This window comes from Conger conger, chromosome 16, assembly GCF_963514075.1.
Source record: "Conger conger chromosome 16, fConCon1.1, whole genome shotgun sequence".
Lineage (NCBI taxonomy): Eukaryota > Metazoa > Chordata > Actinopteri > Anguilliformes > Congridae > Conger > Conger conger.
This window is the reverse complement of record NC_083775.1, coordinates 23,742,515-23,759,835: the sequence shown is the minus strand read 5'-3', so window position 1 is coordinate 23,759,835 and position 17,321 is coordinate 23,742,515. Positions and strand designations below refer to the sequence as shown.

At 43.4% G+C, this 17,321-nt stretch overlaps 1 protein-coding gene across 3 annotated transcripts in view; it reads right to left on the bottom strand.

The window, feature by feature from the left end:
* Nucleotides 1-17,321, bottom strand: part of LOC133114428 (trinucleotide repeat-containing gene 6A protein-like) — a 57,572-nt gene that overhangs the window by 30,299 nt on the left and 9,952 nt on the right. For 2 of the 3 annotated variants that reach the window (XM_061223798.1, XM_061223802.1), the window contains exons 1-3: nucleotides 8,567-8,703; nucleotides 6,507-6,553; nucleotides 2,227-2,305 (exon numbers count right to left, since the gene is read on the bottom strand). The gene's annotated coding sequence lies outside the window, so the exon portion shown is untranslated. Of the gene's footprint in view, nucleotides 1-2,226; nucleotides 2,306-6,506; nucleotides 6,554-8,566; nucleotides 8,704-17,321 lie in introns of those variants that run through there. The other variant, XM_061223801.1, reaches the window with a different exon arrangement.

Genomic DNA, 17,321 nt, shown 5'->3' with positions numbered 1-17,321 from the left:
CATCTGAACTTATGCAAAATGCAGTTCACTGTAAATTCATGGGCAGAGCCCTTGAGGGAATAATGAAATCTAAACATATTAATAAATAGCTTATTCATGCAACAGTTTTTCTGCACTGCCCTTGAGCTAGAACTATCACCCATTTTCTTGGCAGCTGAAGAATTTTCCATGCTCAGAAATCTGATAGGGGGGGGGGGGGGGGGGTGTTCTTCACAAATTCAGTCTCTGAATTCGGTTAGTCACCTGGTTGGCATGTTTTGGGTAATTAGCTCTTGGGCTGATATTGTAAATTCTTACAATACAAATCCATGTTTCTCAATAGCCAACCCATACTGCATTAAAGATAGTCTCATAATGATTGTGTTGCCAAATATCTTTTCACAAAAACTTCACTCTTGCCGAAAGGGAATTAAATCGCACTACTACTATGTGAACGAAAGTCAAAGCAGCCCTGTTTTAGAAAGATCTGCATAGCAACCGTTTAGCTGACGGTCTGCATACTGATCTCCTTTCCAGCAGCAACTTCCATTTTCACCACAACTTCCAATTAACCAGAGAAACACACCGTCTGTAAATGATCATTTTCTTTAGCCATGAAATGGTAATATATTGGTAAAACAATTACAAGACAATGTAAACTAAGGAATATCAAAACGAAATTAAAACATAATAATATAACACCAATTAAATGTCCTCTTTAAAAATGTATAACATCAAATACAAAAACAGCACATGTCAGTGCATACACAACCTCCATCATTCACATATTGGCTAAGCATGGCACATGTGTGTACCCATTGCTACCATTAGCCATTAAATGACCAAATCATGTACAGGAACAGCTTCCCCTCGACGTACATGCAGCTGTGTGAGTGCCTCTTATCCTACACCTGCCTCCTGGCGCAGACCCATGCAAGAAACTCACTTCAAAGCAGTGTGCTGTACAACATCAATCATACCGGAGGTTAGCCCACAATTTTAAACCCTATTCTGAACAACTGACATAACGCCACGTTCCATTCTTACCAAAGGTATATCCTACAAACAAGCTTAAGACCAAACTCATCGAACTGAAATGAATGCTGTACGAATGCTCAACGAAGCCCTTCTGAATGGAAATAAACATTTTTCTTAGCTTCCGTGTAGAAGAACACCAAAGCGAGCTGCAGTGGAAACCCGTAGTGCACATAACGCATGCTGCACCCCGCCATTACCGCCGGGCTCTGCAGTCCAAACGTCGGTCACGGCGTGGTTTGGGAGCTAAGCCACAGTCGCACAGGAAAAGCAAGGTCAGAGATAAACCCTAAGCTACCTGGATCTCCTCCTCATCTCTCCACTGGGTGGAGGGGGGGGGTATAATACAGAGTAATTTTTTTTTTAAAAGACTATAAATTAAATAATTGTAGCACAATCAGGAAACTGACTTGAGAAATAAAGTAGAGAATTATTAAGTCTACTTTTGTGTTTCAGCCTTCGGCAGTGAGAAGGAGGAGTGAGTGGGTGTCTGATAAAGGTAGACAAGAATCTCTAAGATTAACCAAAGTGATGCCGCAATCAAAAACATAACCCAAATCTCAGCGGGGCCAGAGCATGAGCACATATCAAACCTTTCCACCTCGAGGAACCCGGGGAAACGGCAGAGAGGGCCACAACAACTGACATGCCACCATTTCATACTGACCACACGATCCATTCACTCACAATGTACATGAGAGAGGGAATGCTGGCTAATAAAATCATGGAGACTCATTTCCCCTTTGTAAAGATTTACAAAGGAGAGGCAAAGCTGTTTTTGTTTTTTGGAAATGATTTCTCTCTTAGGCCTAAAGTGTCAGATGAGAAGGAGAATGCAGACATCGATGTGTGAAGAGCTTGCTGTTGGGATGGCGTTTCAATCAATCAAAACCATAGGAGCCACAGACTATTTGAATATCAAATTAATTTAAAAAAACACTTCCCTTAACAGCTACCTTCTGCGCGTATGAAACAATCTTCAGGCGGTGATATTGTTATTATCAATAACAGCCAGAAATAGACAATGTCTGCTCCTGGCTCCACTGGGGAAATAAAAACGTGGAAAATTCAACCCCAAATAGTGCCTAATAAACACTACGCAATAACACCACCAAATAACACCGCCGTATGTGTCCGTCAAGAGGGAACACACTTGCAAAATCAAATCAGTTGCAGCCAGAAAAAAGAAAGAAAAAATGAATATTTACATACCTTCTTTTCAACCAGCTCACTCGTCTCTTCCACTTCTCTTTTTGGATCTTTGTTGTTTTTACTTTTTTGCAAGGTGTCCCTAAGGAGAGAAAGGTTAAGACAAATGTAATAACGTCTATAAACAGCCCTTCCAAGCTTTTACGCTAGACTTTTATTTTTATTAACAACAAATACACAGGAACCCTTTGAGCTCTTGTTCCCAGCGTTGCGCTAAAGGGGACCGTGCGTGGTGCTACATGATGCAGTAACGCAATTAGAGAGGAGGAGAACGCCAGGCCTAATCCCCTTATGGGATTACAGCGCTGAATTTCATCTCTATAAACAGCTTCAGCACTGGGTCAGACCCGCACCCATCCTTTCCGCCCTCGGATTTACGCTCTCCGAGGCGCGCAGGCCGCAGACCGCCGCGTTTCATACCCGACAGCGTTGGGTTTCACTGCCCGTATCAATCATTTTAATATGCATTATATAGGCTGTATGCATCATGTTAATACAGAGAGGGCGATGTTTTCAGATACAGGTGCTGAATGACTTCCAGCATTTTCCGAGACTGAGCTGGGACTCCCATGTTGGCTGCTAGCAGGATCATACAGCGCTTCTGGAGCCTATCAGTTCTGTAGGCGACAAGAGTATGTCTTTTTCAGGCTCATACTGGAACTACCGGAGTGCCAAGGGTGACATTTTGTACAAACATTTTGTACAAACACTACCATCTTTAAGGTTAATCTCCACATGCCCTATACTAGCCAATATGGAATCGTCACAAATTGAAAAATCCTTCAGTTAAATTTTTAGGAATGTACAAAATTGCTCTCCACAATGTGAAATGGATAACAGTGCCTTGAAACACTGCAATGACATACACACATGGAATATTTCCTTTCATTCCACTGAAATCATGCTGACCTGCCTATTTTTTTTCCATTTTTAAAACCATTGACAGATGGTTAATATGAATGCAAAAGCCATTCACCCTTAACATCTGCAATTGTGTCGGCTTTTATATAGCCAATATCAAATATGTAGTGAAGATGTGTTCTAATTTCAGAAGAGACCATGTAAAATAAATTGTGACTTCCACTGACACAAAGGACAGAGAAAATGTTGATGATACTTCGGCAAACATCAATCAGCTAGCTAACAATAGTCAAATTCATACAATAAATAACAGTAACTCTTAAGTAACAACTTCACAGGCCTCCAGTTTCTCCCACAAATTCACCAGTTTGGGAAAAAATGACAGCCGTCCGTGCTGCTGTGTTGGCAGTACAGTACGGTAAAGTTTTTTCATGCTGTATTCTAATGGCAAATGGACTTCTGAAATACATTTCCCTTGATGCATTGCTCTGATAAACAGACCAATCAGGGTGAATGTGAACATACACTTAAAGAGTAATCTACAAGCAGTTAGCAACATATGGGTACATTCCAAACAGTGATTTTCAGGGACATTACAACAATTCCATTGTTGTCGCACAAGCAAATTCAAATGTATGTTCACACGTACTGTATATTGGTTGTGAATGCAAGCGCATCAGCCGCACTATACAAAATATTCACTGGCTAACAGATCATGAAAATCTCCTGTTCCCCCACCACAGGGCCTAGGATCAAACCAACTCCTTCTTTAAAAAAAACCCCACAATGTCCCAGTACCTGATGAGAAGACAATAAAGCACTAACAAGCCGCACGATACAAATCACTCCTGGCGACAGTCCGTTGGACAGGTACCAGGGCTGGAGCCCAACTGCAGGGCGTTTTCATCACCTCCTGAGACCGAGGGTGGAGATTCGGCACCCACCCTGTGAGGCCTCCCGCCCCCCGGCCCCCCTAGCCCCCCCAGCCCCTGCTGCAAAGTGTTTAAGCAGATGGCCTGCTCCTGAGGAGGCGTCTCCAGCACACAAAGACAGGGACATCTGTTTATGAATGAGGAACAATCGGCAGCACTAAGGAGCCCCACGGTCAGTCACGTGACCCAGACAGGGCTTCTCTACCCCCCCCCCCCCCTATAGTGGCTGTGGCAATGCACAGGACCTGGGGAGAAGACAACCATTGCATACGCACGGGTATCTGAAGTTCATGACTCAGGTTTAGATACCATTTATTCACGTTGGTGCAGTTTTTCAGTGTAAACCTTATTCTTCACACAAAACCTTAAAGCAATTACAATTTGATTGGTTTCATTAAATCGTAGTCAGTTCTGATGCTTTCGTTTGACATGGCTGTTAAGAGGTTAAGAAATTAGCCAGCTACACTAAAAATTGGTCTGCCTGATGGTAGCAGCTATTGCTCACAGTTCCCAAACTTTATCTGTGCCATCAATTGAAAGTCCTTTCAAGGTCCCGTTCCAACAAATTTAAGAAATCATAAAAATGGTACAGTTGGCTGTATAATGGTGGCTCCAGACAGACAATGAAGGCAATAACAGTGCCCTCAATATGCCCAAAAAAAGCATATAATGCTAGGACTCACTCCCACAAGGCCCAATCCAAATAGAGAATGCTAAACAATAATACATTAAAATACCGCACTAGCATAACTGTATAATCACTTTTTTATTTTATATCATATTTGTAAAACTTACCACTGGGGTAACAAAAGTTTAAATATTGATTTTACACGCCATAATCTTACCACTTTGACAACTTTATCAATGTAGGATGCGTGGGGAGAGCAAAAATTAGTTATTTATCATACCCAACTTTTCAGCCACGCAACTTTTGAAACATTCAATAATAATATATTTTTTGTTTGTTTTTAAAATTGGAATTGAGTAACATCTCTTTTCCCCAGTAGGACCCTCTCCTGTAAGGCTTCATAATGCTACAAAAGTCATTCATGATTGCTAGAAAATAAACAGGGTTTTAATACACTATACTGGTAGTTTCCCCTTCTGCACAGCTGCATTCCAAAAAGACTTTGCACCAGCCGTGTTGGCCTGCACAAGTCCTCTTTTGCCGTGAGGATGAAAACAGACAAGACCTGTCAAAGCACTCTGAACTCTGCTTAAATAACTGAAATGCCTAACTGTGATGTCACCCACTCGTTTGAACCTTTTTTTACCAGCCATTTCTCCAACAACAACAAAAAAGCACCAGAATTCTTTGCACATGCTCAGTGAAGCCACATAATTTTAATACAAAAAATACACAAAAAGCTCAGAGGGTCCAGAAGGAACTCAGCAGACACACAACTGCTCCACATCACATCTCCTTCCTCTTGTTTTCACAGACCTCTGCATGGACGCAATTATTTTCCACGCAAAATGATTTTGTGAACGTGTAGCACACTTTGGAAACATCATGCGTGAGAAAAAACGCACAGTTCGCTGTAAACTACATGTCTGTCCCTGAGCCCAAAAGCCCAACCACTCTTTCTCCATTTTGCATTTAAGGTCAAACCAACCTTAAATACACTCACACCCTCACACAGAAAGACACACACCAAGGTCCAAGTGCACACACAAACACACACAAACACACACAAACACTCAGCACTATAACAGATAAGGCTACTTCTATGCCAGACAGCTTTGGGTCAGTCAGTGGGAGACTGTGTGTGATGGTGTTGGATACATTGGTGCCCAGCCCAGGGGGGGTGCGCATCAGCACATCAAGCCCCAGGCCAATGATCCACCCACTCCCTGCACAGGCTTACGTATGGCAGACCATCAATGAGGCCAGTCACAGCTATGCAGAAGATCTGAGATGATAAAATCCATCTACTGCAGACACTGGCAGAAACAGCAGTGCACAAAAACACTGCACATGCAAATGGACATGCCATGTGACAGGTAGGGAGGTGAGAACAAGCGTAATTATATACAAAGCCACAATATGATAAAATACAGTGGCCATTTATACAGATTGTACGTGTTGTCATTAACTGTGCACCCACAAGCTATGCTCTGCAACCAATTTCAAAAACAAATCCTGACCGGTATTTCCCAACGCTACTTCGCAGGGTAATCAAAGTTAATGAGTTGTGATCAGAAATAGCATTACTCTCTTTGGAGAGTAAGGAATCCGCCTTCCCTGGCCCAATTTCACACTGCTGCCACGCTGTAGCGCTGGCAAACTAAGTATTGTGCGTCCCTCTATTTAGTTTCAGTGGAATTGCATGCTCCAACACTAACAGCTGCAGTATCTCGCGCACGTACGGCATACACAAAGGACGAGGGGTCGTGCGGTGCATAGCAAACCTTATTGTCAGCTGTATGCAAGATCAGAAGATGAGCCCCCCATAAGTTCGCTTCCATAGGAAGACAGAGAAAACTCACCTCTTTGTTTCGCTTCAGATTCTTTGGTGGCTTTAGCTTCCAACTCTCTGTTAATACAAGAAATAAGCAGGCTTTAATTAGTCGTAATATGTACATTAGCCAATAAACCTAACCGAGCTGTATACGTTACCACTGTGTCAAGGCAGCCAACCTTAAAATGTTGAACAACTTTTTTCCCTGACCAAAACAAAACCGCTACAGTGAGATAAATGTGAAATGCATATGAAAACTGTGATATTATGAATGCCTAAGTTAGTCGAGCAAACGTGCCGCCAACTCATTAACTAGATCATGGAGTTCCCAGTAGTTTTACTGTGTTTGAACTAGACTTGATGTTCAAGGCTATATCATGCTGCTAGCTACTTATCTGACCTGCGTTTGTATTTGTTACAATGTCCTTCGGTATGCACTTAGCTATGGTTGTCTACGTCGTTTTGAATTCAAGTGTTTGCCAAATAAAATGCAATGTAAAAACAAGAGCGTACTGAGCGACTGAAACCAATCTGTTAAGAGGCTAGCCTAGTAGTACTACGATAAAGTTCACTAACGCTAGACTACGCAGGAGCAACGAATCAGTAGGCATTTAGCTAGCTAGAGCTAGTAGATAGCACTTTAACATTGACCAAAGATGTATATTCAGAAATAATTGGTCAACGGTAGGCTATCACGTTCACTGAGATAGCTAGACTAGCCTAACTTAGGCTACTTATTGCAACGATGTTAACACAACGTAGTAGCTAGATAAGTTGGTCATCCTATCAACATACTGACTAGGACGCAATTAGCTAGCTAAGGTCATTTAGCTAAGTTTAGCATGCTCCCCGGTTAGCTAATTACGTATAGCTAGGTAGCAAGTAAATGCTAGTTTCCTAGAGCCAACTTATATAGTCAGTTGTCCAACTAGCTAGTTAGCAAACAAACTACCACGTTACCTAGCCAGGTTAACTGGTTCGGTTAATATGGTAACTTCGCTAGGTAGCTCTAACGCTAGTTAGATCGTCAGCTAGATAACGTTACGTCTGTCCCGAAAAAAATGCGTGCTGCGACTTAGACTATCCCCCAAATCAAATACTAATAGCCTAACTTATATTTGTTAGCTAGCCTGGGATTAATGGAACGTAGAAGGTGAATACATACTGTACATGCGTTAGCCTAGATAGTTACAAGGTTCAATACTACATCCCCAGACCAGCCACGGAGAGGTGCGATCCATTGACTAGTTAAGTAGGTAACCAGCTAGCCAGCAAGTTAACAGTTAACAAACAAGATAAATGATTTCCGGCTTCATAGATCGATAGCTATTTGGTTAGCTAAGTTAAACGATGCATTTTGCAGCACATCGAACGGACTAGATTGCGATTGTTGTGTAATATTTATTTTCAGACGTAGCTACAAAAAATTAGCTGGCCGGCGCTACCTGGCTAGCTACAGCAAAAATATTTGTCGGGTCCAAACAGACATTAACACTGCCCGTACCCATTATAGCTAGCTAACTACTAGCTATGATGACAGAACGTTTGGCACTTGCTTGCTCAAACCGGACTTTGTTGCAAGCAACCATGTCGAATTTTGACAGTTTTCTCAGCTCTACGTTGTCAAGCAAAAGTTAGCCAATTAACGTTAGTCGGTTAGTTCGCAAACTTACACAGCGACAGTCAACTTAGGAGGCAGTTCAACTAGTCAGCGATCTGTGTTATTTAGTTGGCCAATTGTTACAGCTAGCTAGGTATGCATGCTATGAAAGTAAACACTGCCGCGAATGGCACAAAATGTTTATTGCCATAAATTACTTATTTAGTTACTGGCTTCAGATATATACTTCAATCGCTCATCAGTATTAGCCAACATTTGTTGACTGCGCTAACGTTACAGATAGTTTATTGCTAACGGAACGTACTTTGGATACAATATGACTGTGTCACTCAATCCGAGCTACACCAGCAGCAGGCTTCAAACTACGCACAGCTCTACTTCGGACGCTGTCACGTAGTATTACTTAAAAATACCGGGAAAATGCACATATATAGCAATAAATATAGTCTAGAAAGATGTGCACTTACCTCACGAATTTAAAGTGCAACAGAGTACGTGAAAGCGAACAGTAAGGCGAAGGGAATTCGGTATCTTTGCAGCATTTGAGAGGAAAGGCAGTCGTTCTGCATAGTCGCCATTTCCTTCACTGGCTGGATAACCTCCCCCTCCCTCCTTCTCCGTGTTTCGGAGGTGCAGTGTTAGCACAGGAAGAGAACACGATCGGCTCATCGGGCCGCTTCCTCTGCCTGCTAACGACTGTCCCAAAATGGTCCTCGCAGTAACAGTAAGCAGTAAATACAGAGCATTCTCCTTAATAATACACGGGGAAATTGTAAAATGACATTGAACTCTGTTGATTTTATGAGTTTGTTGCCTGCTAGTTTACCTAGTGTAATTTAAAAACGGACGAACCCTTCGTTTTCTGAAAAGTGTGAAAATGAAAGCTGCTGCAGGCAGGCTTGATTAACCATAAACTTTTAAAACATTTTCTCGTGTCTGTTTTTTCCACCATGGTTAGTTGTGCTACATACCACTCCATGTGGACATTCCGTGGGCATTTCATATCGCTTATTTATATTATACTATTCTGTACAATAATTATAGGCTATATGCACAATATTATGCAAAATACAATGGGGAATGTTCATGCAATTTCCACGAGTAGGCTATTAGGCAATGCTAAGGGATTAAGGACTAATAAAAACGAACAAACCCCACAAGTAGACTATTGGGATCTAAACAGACTGGTCAGTCTTGATGTGGTGTCTTGCTCCTGCACTTTCATGGTTTACAGAAGTAAAAAGAGGGACAAGTCATGGTTCGTTTTATTGTGATATTAGCCTAACCTGAATCCAACCCAACAAATTACAATATTACAATATTAAAAACATCTAATATTATGGCGATATATTTTTTTATGAAATCGTATATTATATCTTATGGACTATTATGGGGAACATTATAATAAACCCAACGCAAATATGACTATTTCTTTATTTCACGTGCTCTAAGAATCTGAAAATAGAACAGAACATTACACTCAAGAGGACATTTCTACCTACAGCATTTTTCAAATACTTAACGCATTTCAACCTAGGCTACCTAAATTGTATGCATTTTAGGAATGAATGCGATTTTTAAAAACGGCTGACGTGTTTATGCATGCACACTTTCGTGTTACACGGCTTCCACGTTGTATTTATATGCCCGTTCAAAGAACAAGTTACCAGAACGAGCTATTTTCTGTCAATGGTCGTCAGATTTAAAAAAACAAAAAAAACAACCAGACTAATTCCAGACTGAGAGAGGGGGACAAAAACAACAAACAAACGAACAAATCTCCAACAATGTAAATACAGTTCGGCATCCAGATTGGAATTTGCCTACGTTTTAACTCTGCAGACAAAGGAGTAGCACAGAGGTGTCAATGGCACAGCAGTGCCAGCCATGTTAACCTTTTGAAGACTTTTTCTGCCTCGGCTGGCAGACGCTGCCATAAACCGCGACCACTGTATCCCGCTTCCAGGCAACCACCACCAACTCACAATCAACATACTATCGTTAAACACTGCTCCGTCACTTGCAAGGTTCCCGGTGTCATAAGGCAGTGACTGAACGCAGCTGAGGACGACAATAGCATACCTTGAATTAATAAAGAGTAGTGTACACTGTTGGGATGCCAAAAAAGTATTCAAATGACCCCAAGGGTTGTTCAATGAACAAAAAACAAAAAAAACAGTGAAAGTTTTGACAGGACAATTCTGCCTTGTATAAATACTCTACATGGGACACTGCTATGGTGTGCATCCGACACCTTGTCAGTGCCAGGGTTGTTTGTGTTTGTCAAATGTCTCCAGAAAATGTAGGATAGGCTTCAACCTCCGATAGAAACATACATGGTGAACATACAATGGTCCTGATACTGTATCAAAAAGCAGCCAGCATCCATTTCAAATATAGAGCTCTGAGCTGGGGCAGACAAACACTTTATTTTTTTAAACTGCAGTCAAAACTATTCATCCACCACCATTCACAATGCACAGAGACTGCCCCCATGCACCACCTTTTTAAAGGCAGATACACTCATTATCTCCTCAGGTTCACCAGTTATCAAATGTAAAATCATCAGACAGCTATTTAAGAAACTGGTAGCAAGCTCAAAAGAGAGTGTTCACGTTGTGGAAAAAACAATCCCACCACACAGTGACTATCACAATAATTCATACAACATAATGTGTTGAAGTGCGGTGTAGTGGTTAAGGTACATGACTGGGATACGCAAGGTCGGTGGTTTGATCCCTGGTGTAGCCACAATAAGATCTGCACAGCCCTTAAGCCTGCATTGCTCCAGGAGAGGATTGTCTCCTGCTTAGTCTAATCAACTGTACGTCACTCTGGATAAGAGCGACTGCCAAATGCCATTAGTGTAATGTGTTGAAGTGGTTCTCTCAGGTGAAAGGAGGACTTTGAACAGGTCCCTGCAGCACTTTTAGCAGGGGTGCGATGGTATGCGTTTGGTGAAGGGAATCCGTGTGTTCTGAACACGCCTGTTTTCCAGTGGGTGGCTTTGGCTCCCAATCAAGATTCTCTCTGTAATGTAAACAGCTGGGACCAATGAGTCACACATTTATTTTTCACCGCACTTGGCTTTTCTTGGATTTGCAGGATGAGAGGGGGCTGGTGGGGGCTGGTGGTGGTGGTGGTGGGCGGGCAGGTGAGTGGGTGGAGGGGGCTGTATGCAATTAAGGTGATTCAAAACAACTGGATTTCATCTCCATGGAGACAAAAGATAAAAATGAATAGAAAAATATATACAGTGAGCTCCATAATGACAAAGACATGTTTTCCAGATTTGGCTCTGTACTCTTTTGGCTCTGATTTAGACTTTCGATTTGTAATTAAACAATTCACATGTGGTTAAAGTATGCAGCTCTCTCTGGACCTCATGTCGAAAAAAACACCAATAACAGACCCCAAAGGCAATCAAAAGCCTATATCAGGTTTAGATAATAAAAGCTCTCTTATACATTCACTAAGGAAGCAATTGAACACACCTGACTGATCAGAAACACCTGTGAAGCCATTTGTTCCAAATGTTATAGTGCATTGAAATGTGGGGGTGGGGGGAGGTGTATATAAAAAAAAAAAATGCTCATTTCTACACGGTAAAACCACAATGTTTCAAAAATACCCTTTAATAAAAGTTGAGAATCTACACTATAACCACACAGTTGTTTGATTGTGAATCTAAAATTGTGGAGTACAGGGCCAAATCAAGAAGAAAAAAAAACGTCTTTGTCCCAAACATTATGCAGCTCACTGTATATGCTGAATTTGGCGGGGCAAAAGCACCTTCAGTGTCTTGGCAGTATTACAGTCTGGAGGTAGTAGAAATGCGGCCGAGTTGCTCCTGTCCTTTCGCCTAACAGCAGATATGGAGGCACTGGCTCTGAACTGATATGAAACTGACACGACCAGCTGACCCTGTACTCAGCGAAGGTCATGTGATAAGCAGCACAAAGTGATTGGCTCTTTTCTATCCTCCACAACCACAAGCCTGCACTGTGGAGGCCCATTCAGAACACTCAGCACTAGGCTGCATTCTGGAATAAATGTGATTCCACATAATACTAGTAATACTATTCCAAATTAAATCCTATAATCTGCAGACAGAGCTAGGACAAGTCACTGAGGCACAGCACAGATTTAGTCATTTCAGTAACTGGGGTATTTCCCACTGGCTGACAGTCGTGGGAGAAAATTAATCCAACATGAAGTGTGAATATTAAGTAGAGGAGAACTGTGTGGCTGAAGAGAATTCTGACACTTCCTCTCACTCTTGCATTCTCTCTCTCGCTCACTATTCAAATCAGTTCAATTCAAATGAGCTTCAGTGTCATGACACTGGATTGTGTTGCCAAAGTATTTTTAAAATGCAAAAGTAAATATTACAAGCACTTATTTGAAAATCTCTCCAGAAAGAAGACATACATGCCAACAAATACTGATATACACAGGCCGATCACACGTTTTTAGAGAACCCTTGGGGGTCAGACACTCTCCTCTCTTTCCTCCTCCCGCCCCCCTCTCTCTGCTCAGCGGGGTGGAGGTGCTTGTAAGTGAGTGGGGTGGGGGTGGGGGTGGGGGTCAGGGCAGTCTCGTCTGCAGGGGCCGTCTCCCCCCCACCCCCTCGTCGCCAGCAGAAACCCAGCTCCCCGGGAACCCCAGACACTCCATTGTGCTCCTGCATACTGAGATGCGGCAGGGCACGCCGTGCGGTCTGCAGCCCACCGCCACACACAAGCCCAGTGACCTGGCTTTCCCCGCACGCGACACATCTCAGAGACGGACGCGCATGTAAAGTCATGCAGACGGACCGCTGATACCCAGCAGACGCGTCCAGTTTTGCCTTTTTTGTTTTAAACACGTTTTTATTTTGTCTTTGGCAGCTCTTGCACATGCCGGAAGTCGTTCTGCGATCGCTGGTAACCGTCATGTTGCAGGAATTTCTAAGATAAACAGTTGTAACCTTAGATGTATTGTGTCTTTTGACAATTTTGCCACTACTTCCATGTCATTATTTGCTTTGTGCATTCCCGATTACTGAACGGTTTTATCTGTTGTCTTTGCTCAGAAATCTTGCACAAGAAACTATTCAGTGTTATATCAACTCTCAGAGTGCATTTTACTCTCTTCGAGTACATCTGACCCTGTGTGAAGATGGTAGCAGAAAGCAGGTTGGATTGCTGGATACATGCGGCTGTAACTTCCCAAATGTCACAATTCCTTTGTTTATTTATTCAGTCTCAGACACAGGTTCTGGCTGTTCTGTGGAGATGAGGCCCACTGAGGGGCAAGTCAGGGCAAACATAAACTATGAGCGCGGTTCAGTTGAAATCGCAGGCACCGTGGGTGTCCTTAAAACCTTATCAAGTCTGCTGTATCTCGTGACTTTGCTGTTACAACCTCCCCCCCCAACACAATATTCACTTGCTTCTCACCATACCACCTCAGTCTGGGGGAAGGCAGGAGAATTCTCCAGCTGTGAAATGGATTTGGGCCGGAATTACGCCTCAGCCTCCAGCCAATTACATTGGGCCATCTCCATGGGCCATCGCACACAAGCTCTTTTGCCCTCCCCCCGTGCTCCCCTGTGACATCATCAAGACCCCAACTGTTCCTGTTTGGGGGGGTGGGGGGTGTTTCAACACCCTCACCCTTCATGTATCTGCCAAAAGACAGTGATATGTGACGGTGGGCTGGTGTGTACGCTAGTGTGCTCTTCTTCCAAAAACCTCAAAAAAAGATATGGCGCAACCCCAGTTCCTGCAGAATGTGGACTGGCCATCCACGATGTCAAGAATGCATTGTTCATTCTGGTATGTGTGCACATTCTATACTCTGTAGCCTGAAGCCAACTATGCGTTTATTATTTTTTGTCTTGCCTGTGCAAGCTATTTGTCAGCGCAAGATGGGGGAGTCACAAAGTATATGCTGCACATGATTAAGCGTATTGGAGCCTTGTGGGCAGCGGCTTAGAGTGCAGCTGAGAATGTGACTGTGTCACTGCAGACACTGCGGTCACCATATGGGGAAGTTGAAAGTCAACACAGGAGGACTGCAGTGACAGGGCAAGAGGGGGTCAAGGCTTAAGGAAAACGAGTCCTGCTTACAGCTTCTCTCAAAAGTCAGGACCTCCCAGGTTCCTCCTAAAACTCGAGCAGACATTGTATGCAAGGCCGAGTGACATTGTGGTTTAAAACTCAGGAGAAGAAATCAAATAATCAAATCAAATCAAATAAGTTGCAACATGAAAACAGGTTATTTCACCATCATTTACATGTCGACAGACCCCGCAATCTTGTGTCACCCGACCAAAAGATTGCCAAAAATGGATTTGTTCATGGGCGGCAGAAACACGATAGCTCATTTTGAGGTTTCTGAAGCCTCTCCTTCCTACCACTAGCTGATTGTTTCTGGGAGACACTAACAATAGGCAATTCCATGGCAATGTGTAGATCAGTGTTCTATCAGTACTCGAGTCCCCTTTAGTCTCATGTGAATTCAGAGACAAAGAATAATAATAAATAAAGCCACAGACCACACCAGCCAACAATGGCAAGACTGTTTTCATCTGTTGCTACCCTTCATCCCACCCCCAACCCAACCAAAACATCCTTCAATTGCAGGTCCAAGGACAGTGTGTCATTATAACAAGCTGCAGTATCTGTCTCATTGTCTGCTGAAACTTCAAGGTAGCTATTGGACCTTTACATCTTCTGAGCCCGAGTAATCCCAAAACTCAACGAGTACAAAGCTTTGGGGGTTTGTGGTGAGGTTGGGCAGGGTGAACGAGTGCACACTGATTTAGCCTTTAGACTGATGGAAAATCAGCTCAAATCTGTCTCGGGCCACCAAGATGTAGAAGAAAACCAACAACAACATAAAATAATGCTGTGAACTCAGCTCCAGCAAAGAGAGAACAATTGACACCCTGATATCATAACCCCCAGCCCCACCCCACATTCAGAGTGAGTGGAACCATGGTTCTCCCAGGTCCTGATATGTGCTTTTACCACCAGAACACCACAAAGGACAGTGGCTTTCAAGCTTCAAGAGGAGCAGCAACCCCCTTCCTCCACCTGCACATCTCCATCCTCCCTGTTTCCCTAAAGCTTTTATTGTATGAGTATCTGCAAAAAGTACATATCAAACTGAATTCAATTGAAGTGAATATAAAAATCTAACAAAAAAAAACCCCTACACTTGTTGTCCTGCCCCCTATGTTCTGCCTCTCCTGGCCATCTGAATGTGTCAGTTAGTGACCTTGTCATTTTCTCCGTCAAGTCCACGCATTCACAGAGCCGCAGTGCCCAGGTACCGGCAATCACTCTGTAGCAGACAGACTGGGAGACAAGCCCATCACACTCTGTCATCCTGGATAACGGCAGTCAGGAGATTTTTTAAAATCCCAGAGGACATGCAAGAAATGCTAAATAAGAAGGAGGGAGGGAACACAGCTTCCAGTATTATATTTTTAAAATGCAATGGTAAAGAGGGCATATGAAGCCTCTTTGACATGACTCCTCAGTATTGGGCTACCTAAATCAGACACCTGGCACCAAACACTGTTGACATCTGAACCAACGCCCAAGGGCGAAATGCCAGAAACACACACAAACCTATCTATCTGTCCATCTGCTATCAAGTCTGATAATCTAGGAAAAATTCTGCCAGGCTTCTCTGAGGTCACTCGACCCAGTCTCCCCCTGCAGCGACCCCTGACCCCCCATCCACTGACCCCACTTCACACACCCTCAGCTCTGAACCAGACTCAAAGATCCATTCTAACAGTAAAGTGTGAGTCTTGTTTAAAGTCACAGTTAGAATTACTGGGAGGCCAACAGAAACCAATGGTGGCCATCGACTGCATAAATCTTCAGAGTGAGAAGGGGAGAGGGGGGTAGGGGGTGTTAATCTCTGAGACAGGGGGGTGGCGGGGCAAGGGTTAACAAGGGAGCATGTGAGGTCACTAGTATAAAGACAAATATAGGCTACAGATATATCCTGAGTGTCTACATGGTATGACCACAAGTACCGGACATATTGTGTATAGGCCACTATGTGTGTGATCAGTGACATCAATGTATATTTTTGCTGCTGAAGACGGAATTGAGATGCATTTCAATGACAACAGTGAGGTTCAACCGAATGTTTCCACTTTGCCACTGGAGTGCAAGGTGGAGTGAGAACTTGACTAGGACATCACATGACAGAGTGTGTGCCTGTAAGCAGAAAGGAGAGAGGGATTGTATATGTATGTACGTCTATGCATAGATTGCTTTGTACCCGTCTGTGCATATACATGCGTTTGTGTATGAGTGTGAGTGCTTTTACGTGTGCAAACGTATACATTTGTGTGTGCGCATGTGTGTCTGTGTGTTTGTATGTAGGTGAGGTTGCTGTCCTGGCATTCTGCCAAACACTCATTAAAGCCAGCCTTGTGTGCAGTGGGCCAGTGCGATAGCCGTTACCTTGGCAACAGCAGAGTAGTTTCAGGATATGATGAAGAATCGAATTTCTGCAGTCCCGACAGAATTCACACTCTCTATATCTCTATAGAGCCAGCGTGTGGAATGGAGGTGGCACTGGGGGGGTGAGGTGAGTGGGAGACACGGGGGAATTGGTTGACAGGAGACCTTCAGACTGACATGCAGATTCATTTCTTATTGCATTTTAAGATGTTCATTTAAATATTCATGCCTTCTGCTTTATCCCCCTGGGTGGAGAGGGGCTCAGGGCAGAGCTCTGGGTGTCAGCCTCGGTGCTGATACGGTGCCTTATTCATGTGCTCGCCTGATTTACTGGGCTGCCATACCGCTCTCATCACTGTCCTTCTTCTGCAACGTGATGGATCTCTCCTCCTTACCCCCCCTTTCTCTCCCTCTCCCGGTCTCCCTCCTTCCCCCTCTCCATCCTTCCTTCACCCTTTTCCTTTCTATCACTCACTTGCTCAATGTACCGGTTTGCAGCATTTGAAAAACCTGCATTAATTTTTGTTTGCTTTTATTTTCTAGAATTGTCTGTCTCTTTTTCCTATTTGCTATGCCCTAGCATACTGAGCTGACTGAATTCATCATTGTCAGAGCCCAGACAGACAGTGATGTCTATGACCACGTTTTCACTCACATGGCTAGCGAGGACTGCCGTGACCAGCCATGGGTGGGTGCTGCTGTTTGTGTTTATAGACGTTACTGTAGGTGTATCAGGGTGGGGGAGACA